Here is a 7699-nt window from a genome sequence, read left to right as displayed (position 1 = left end):
TTTTTTTTTTTTTTTTTTTTTTTTTTTTTTTTTTTGTTTTTTGTTTTTTTCCGTGTCCGGCAACGGATCGCAACCCTCAGTGTCGCCCCCGCACCGGACCGGGGACCGGCAACGGGACCGCAACCCTCGGCGCCACCCCCGCGCCTCGCTCAGCCAGTGAGCGGGAACCAGTCTGTATGTGGGATCCGAACCCTCGGGCAGGAGCGCCGCCGCGCTTCCCAAGTGGCGCACTATCCAGTGCGCCACCGGGCTGGCCCACTAAGCCATTTTATATCAGGGACTTGAGCATCTGCAGATTTTGGTGTTTGTAGGAGGTCCTGAAGCCAATCCCTCAGGGATACTGAGGCACGACTGTAATGGTCAGTATCATTTCGTGAAACTTTATATAAGCATGTGCCTGGGTGTATGTGTGTGTGTGGCCTGGGTCACGAAGTAAGATGTATTTGTTACGTAAAGTGAGTAGGGTAGAAATTTAAAATGTTTGCAAAACGCAGGTCTAGAACATGATGCAAGCAGACCCTCCACAGCGCCTCCTCCTGGCAGGGAATACCGGGACGAATCATCTTCAAGAACCTATTTTGAATCAGGGACTTGCAGGTGGGAGGGGGCACAAAAGCAGGAGACAATACAGTCCCTGCCCATCAAGGGGCTAGTGACATAGTTGACAAGCCACACACAAGTAAAGAAAATCAAGTTCTGGTGTAGCAGGCACCTGTGACAGGACAAGGCACGTGGAGCCGAGGATGGGTACAAGTGCTGTGGGACGGGACAGGGGGTCTAGGAAGATGTGTCTCGAGCTATATCATGAAGGAAACAGGGGCATGAAAGTGCTCGAGAGGAAAGCTGTGTTCAGCTCATGGCAGGCTGCAGCTGGAAAGGAGGTGGGCTGATGTAGTCACCACCTCGTTTTTTTCTGGCAACCCATATTTATAGCTTCATGGACTGTAAAAGTTTCCAGGTTTACAACAAGTGTCTTTCTCTTTCAAAGTCAGCCTATTTCTCTCTTTTTTCCACTACTCCTTTTTATTGTTTGACTTGTTTATTGTGGTAAAATATGCATAACATGAAGTTTGCCATTTTAACTATTTTAAGTGTACAATTCAGTGGCATTAAGTACATTTATAATGTTGTGTAACCACCACCACCATCCATTTCCAAACCTTTTTATCTCCCAAAAAAGAAACTCCATAACCATTAAGCAGTAACTGTCCATTTCCCCCTCCCCCAGCCCTTGGTAGCCTCGGTCCAACTTTCTGTCTCTGCGCATTTGCCTATTCTAGATGCCTCACATAAGCGGAATCGTGCAATAGCTGTCCTTTCGTGTCTCGTTTATTTCACTCAGTGTTCCACATGCCTCTGAGTCCCACACGCCCACCTACCACAGCTACTATAAGTTAGGGTTTGGCCAGTAATCTGCAAATCCCAGAGGAATCACACAAGTACCCAAGAACCCTGCCCTAGGTATATGTAGGTCATATGACTCGTTGACTAGGAAGACAAACTTCTAGAATGAAAGCCAAAGAGAATCTGCAGCTGCTTTCTCCAAGCCTGTTATACTTGGAAAACACTGGGTAATTGTGCTTTCAGAAGTGAGAGCATCCCCAGAATGAGACTTCTACGTCTGTAATTAAGCAGTGTCTAGAATGTATCAGGGAACTGATTCTGGGCCTAAAGGACTTTTGTTTGCCCTGTAGTTCCTAGATCATCATGGTAAGAGGAGACTGACTGACTCACAAGCCCCATACTTGGAAAAACAAGTGAGAAGGATATCACTCCCACTCTAAGGAGGGATAAAATAGGAGGGAGGCCTGCTGTCCCCAGTAAAGCAAACAAGGACACTTAACTTCCAGGCAGTGTGGAGAAAATATATTATCAGAAAGTCTGAGCTCCAAGGGACTCCGTGTCCTTGCAGTGTGGCTATCTGAGTTGTCTGGGTTGTGGGTTTAGCCAGCAAGTCTAAGGACTTCAGCTGATCGGTCAACAAGAACAGAACTTATTTACCTGCCACGGTACCTCAGGCTGCAGCTTTGATAAGACTCCCTCAAGGTGCCTTTCCAAGGTGACCAGCTTGCTTGCTTCTGCTGTTTCCTTTGGGGAAGCCTCAAATGGCTAAAATAGCAAGACAGGGACTGATGCACTGCTGATTTGTGAGTCCAGCCATTTAAAAAGTTTCTCTTCAAACTTACCCAGCAGTATTAACCAACATCTCCTCCATCAGAAGTAGGGTACCACAGAAATCAGGGTGCTACACTGCACAGGGTGTGTTGCAGGGGAGGGGGTAGTCAAGGAGAGTGAACTCTTTCTGCTGCCACAGACTGCAGACTACTGTTCAGAACCGTTCTCTGGTGCTCAATAAAACACCTTCCAACCTCAGCTCTGTACATAACTCCTGTGATACCCCCTTGTATTAGGGCTCCCCAGAGAAACAGAACCAATTGGATGTACAGACACATATAGAAAGCAATGTATTATGAGGGATTGGCTTACATGATTATTGAGGCCAAGAAGTCCTGTGGTCTGCTGTCTGTGAGCTGGAAGCCCAGGGAAACCGATGGGGTAGTGCCAGTCCAAACCCAAAGGCCTGAGAACCAGGGGAGCCAATGTTGGAGGGCAGGAGAAGATGGAGATCGCAGCTCAAGCCAAGAGCAAATTTGCCCTTCCTATGCCTTTTTGTTCTATTTAGGCCCACTGCTGATTGGAGGATGCCCACCCATGGTGGTGAGGGTGATCTTCTTCACTCAGTCTGCCAATTCAAATGCTAATCTCTTCCAGAAACACCCTCACAGACATACCCAGAAATAATGTCTTACCAGCTATCTGGGCATCACTTAGCCCAGTCAAGTTGACACATAAATTACCCATCACACTTCTCTTGCCCAGAAGTCTTTGCAGATGGACACCCTTGAGTTCTAATGAAGCTGGGGACCCTGTCCAGAGCTAGTGCAACAAAGAACCCATACAAGCAGAAAACCAGTAAAACCTGCAGGCTACAGCACCCTGATAGTAATCTGAAGACCCTAGAGGAGTCACACAAGCCCCCAACAACCCTGTCCTAGTTACATTCAGGTCATGTGACTTATTGACCAGGAAGAGAGAAACTTCTAGAATGAAAGCCAAAGAGAAGCCACAGCTGCTTTCCCCAAGCCTGTTGTAGTTGGAAAAAACCCTGTCCTAGTTACATTCAGGTCATGTGACTTATTGACCAGGAAGAGAGAAACTTCTAGGATGAAAGCCAAAGAGAAGCCACAGCTGCTTTCCCCAAGCCTGTTGTAGTTGGAAAGGCAAGTAATGAGGAAATCACAGGGGCTCATGCTTGTGAGAGCACTTTGTAAACCTGCACAGGCACTATGGAAGTATTAGCTATTTTGCTACGAGTAAGGTCTTTTCTTCTTGAGTTCAGGTTGTTTTGCATTCCTAGTTTCATGCACTGGTGTCCCTCCCCCGTGCACACAGGCACTTTGCGCATATCTGTAGGCTGTCTGTGGTGTGGGGGAGGAAAGGGGTCTTCCTAGGAACCAGGATCTGCTGTGCGGCAGTGGCCGGGGCTTCATTCTTGCCTGTGTTCCTCTCAGTAGGGGACTGACTGATCCCACCTCCCCTTCGGGTGTGCCATAGAATGTCCAAGGCTCATTCCCCTCTATTTCATGCTCCAGACCTCGGTAACAGCCCCCTCGCCTGCCTCCCATACAATAGCAGCTGGGCTATATAGGGTCCTCCCAGTGTGCCTGAGACTGTGCTAACCGCTTCACATGTGTCACCTCCTCAAATCCCATTAGCCAGGTGGTCGCCAAGTCCAACAGGTCCTCCTGTTCAATAGCTCTGATGTCCATATTGATCGCCCTTCCTCCAAATGGATAGTTACATCTCCCACCCCTACTACCTTAGTTCGGAGCACCACTGTCTCTCTCCTGGATTGCTGCGAGGGGGTCTGAACTGGTCTCCCCACTGCCAGCCTTGTCCCCTTCAGCATGGTCATGTTATTCCCTGTTCAAAACCACTCGATGTCTGCGCTCACTTCCTCCTCAGTCTGGCATGATGAAGCGTCCTCCATGGTCTGGGCTCAGCCACATCATGCTCGTCCCACACCTGCGTCCGGCTGAGCCAAGCCAGACTGCCGCAGGGGCTCCTGGCCTACGCCTTCCTGCCACACACTTTATCACTCCTAACTTCTCCCCAGCGTGTGCAGCAAAGAGCGCAGGCTCCTTGAGTTCTCTCATTTTTGAACATCAAATGCTGGTCTTCTTTTTTTTTTTTTTTTTTTCCTTTTTGTCATTTTTCGTGACCGGCAACGGATCGCAACCCGCAGTGTCGCGCCCGTACCAGACCGGGACTGGCAACGGGATCACAACCCTCGGTGTTGCACCCGCCCCTCGCTCAGCCAGTGAGCGCCGATCTGTATGTGGGATCCGAACCCTCGGCGGGAGGGCCGCCGTGCTCCCAAGTGGCACACAGTAGCAGTGCGCCACCGGGCCGGCCCAAATGCTGGTCTCCTTTGCCAGGGAAATATGTCTGCAGGATTCAGAGAAGCATGGCCCCACAGGGGCGATAACAGATGGCCTTGTACAGATCAGTGGATAACCTGATAGGCAATCAGAATTGATCAAGACAAGCCATCCATTTGGAGGAAAGATAATGAATATGGAGATCAAATCCAGTTTACTAAGGGACTAAAGAAGCAAACACCAGCCTCCCCTGCGAGGTTCTGAGTTCTAGGGCAGAAAGGACTGTTCTTGGCACAGGCCCCCTTTCCTGTTCGGTGGCTGACAGCTTCAGTCCCTCCTTTCTCATTACACCAAAACCTGACTCTTGCTCTGCTAAGTGTTCCTTTTCACTAACGAAGCTTAAATGACCAGTAATCAAGGCATGGGAAAAGAATGCCTAAGACTTCATATGGCCAAAGTGAGGGATTCTTCATTTTTGAAAACATGTTCCGGACAACTTTGGAAAAGGCAAAATTATTTCCTCTTGTAGTCTGCTGGACATACCCAACTTCATCATCTTAAAGTAAGGCGAGGACCNTCAGTGGATAACCTGATAGGCAATCAGAATTGATCAAGACAAGCCATCCATTTGGAGGAAAGATAATGAATATGGAGATCAAATCCAGTTTACTAAGGGACTAAAGAAGCAAACACCAGCCTCCCCTGCGAGGTTCTGAGTTCTAGGGCAGAAAGGACTGTTCTTGGCACAGGCCCCCTTTCCTGTTCGGTGGCTGACAGCTTCAGTCCCTCCTTTCTCATTACACCAAAACCTGACTCTTGCTCTGCTAAGTGTTCCTTTTCACTAACGAAGCTTAAATGACCAGTAATCAAGGCATGGGAAAAGAATGCCTAAGACTTCATATGGCCACACCAAAACCTGACTCTTGCTCTGCTAAGTGTTCCTTTTCACTAACGAAGCTTAAATGACCGGTAATCAAGGCATGGGAAAAGAATGCCTGAGACTTCATATGGCTACTGTTCTTGGCACAGGCCCCCTTTCCTGTTCGGTGGCTGACAGCTTCAGTCCCTCCTTTCTCATTACACCAAAACCTGACTCTTGCTCTGCTAAGTGTTCCTTTTCACTAACGAAGCTTAAATGACCAGTAATCAAGGCATGGGAAAAGAATGCCTAAGACTTCATATGGCCAAAGTGAGGGATTCTTCATTTTTGAAAACATGTTCCGGACAACTTTGGAAAAGGCAAAATTATTTCCTCTTGTAGTCTGCTGGACATACCCAACTTCATCATCTTAAAGTAAGGCGAGGACCGAGGGGGCTTCCTGGGCCAGCAGAACTCGATCTGGCTCTTGCCTTAACTTCATTCACTCTGTGCACAACATCAAGAGAGGAGCCAACTTTTGCCTATAATTGTAGACACACAACATAATTTCATGTCTTAGTATTGACTTTCTAAAATACTGTAAGACTAAAATAAAACACCATCCAAGTAGATTTCTTTCCTATAAAATGAGTTTATAAACACTTTCTACGATTGAAAGATAAGATATTTTTCCCTCCAATAAAACTAAGAAAAAAAGAGATCTTTAAGGAGATCTTATTTTTTTCAAAAACGAGGTGGGAATTAAAATAAATTTACCATTAAATGTTTCTAAATGAAACATTGCAAGAATTTTTTATTAAAAGGTCAAGGGTTTGGATCCCCACACCAGCCAGCCGCCAAAACAAACAAACAAACAAAAGAGCAATTTCAATGGAATCTTTGCCTTTTACAGTGTTGATACCTATGACTGCTTTTTTTTCTTTCCACTTTTTTTAAAAATTTTTTAATTCACACTATGTCTTGCAGTAAGGTATGCTATAGTTTAGGCATATATTTAATAATTGCACATATCTTTTCCTTAATGTGAAGGAATGCAGGATTTATAAAAGTACATAGCCTTCTCTTAATTTAAAAGCATGCAGGGAGCAAGAAACAAGAGGCTTCCCCAGCAGATACAGCCAGAGGCACTGTCTGCCCTGGTCACTCTGCCACCCTGTGTCTACATCTGGATACTGCACTATCCTTGGTACCCCGCTGTCTGCGAGGGATGGAGTCCCCCCTCCCTTCCACTATAAAGCCACCACCATCATCACAGGACACACACCCATGCTCTGCAATGGAGAACAAGCGCCACCATGTGGCAGGGGGAAAGCCGGAGCTCTGGAACCAGACAGACCTCACTTGCCCCATTTACCAGCTGAGACTTTGGGCAAATGATTTTTACCTTTTTAAGTGGTGGTTTCCACACCTGTAGAACGTGGGTGATGATAATGCCCGCCTCTAGACTGGTGACCGCTGAGCTTCTAGAGGCCAAGTGGGTGAGCTATTGCTGTAAAGATGAAATGAAATACCACAAAGTGCTGCAAATCACAGATGGATGAATGCTTCACGAACAAGTGAGAGAAGGACTGGAACAACTGACTCAACAGACTTGGAAAGAAGCGTGGGGCCATTAGTCCCCTCTTCTGAGGGATCAGTGAGGTGAGAAGCAGGAATGATGGCTGCAAGGGTGAGGGTGGCCTCCTAAGGTCCCGAGTCACAAAGACAAATCGATTGGCTTAGGTGGGTTCGGGACCCAACCCAGGTTCAGACAACTGACCCGGGGTCTGCTTTGTGAGTCAGGGGGATCAGGAAGGGGTTGGTCCTGGTGAACTGGACTGGCATTCCAGGGGTGGGTGGGGGGTTTACTACACCAGGTGAGGGTCTGAACCAAGGAGCAGTGGCAAAAGGCTGTAGGTGGGAGAAACCTTCTGAGACCCAGAGTCAGCTCTTGGAAGTGAACTGCTATGCAGGTTAAGAAGCCCATGTCTCCAGACTCTAGACATTGAACTCGCAGAAAGACAAAAGGTTGTGGCCTGATTTAATCTCATCCATCTGCCTCTAAAGAATCAACTGGTGCAACTATCATTTTTATTCCCACTTTAAATATCAGAATATTGAAGCCCAGAGATGTTCCCTTTCTTGGTTGATGTCACAGAAATAATTTGCTCTAAGCCAGAAACCAAGTTTTCCACATTCTGACTGAGGTCTCCTTCCCCTACAGCCCCACAGCCCCAGGCAAAGGACAGCCTCCAGAGGAACGAAACTCTTATTTCTCTGAAGACAACCCCATGAAGGCTCGATGAACTGGACAGGGAGTGACATCTTCTAGAAATGACCCCCATGGACAAGGAATATGTTTTCACTTACTCTTTAATCCTTGAAGACCCCCCCCCCC

Source organism: Galeopterus variegatus, unplaced genomic scaffold (assembly GCF_000696425.1).
Source record: "Galeopterus variegatus unplaced genomic scaffold, G_variegatus-3.0.2 Scaffold13934, whole genome shotgun sequence".
Taxonomy (NCBI): domain Eukaryota; kingdom Metazoa; phylum Chordata; class Mammalia; order Dermoptera; family Cynocephalidae; genus Galeopterus; species Galeopterus variegatus.
This window is presented reverse-complemented; position numbering follows the sequence as displayed.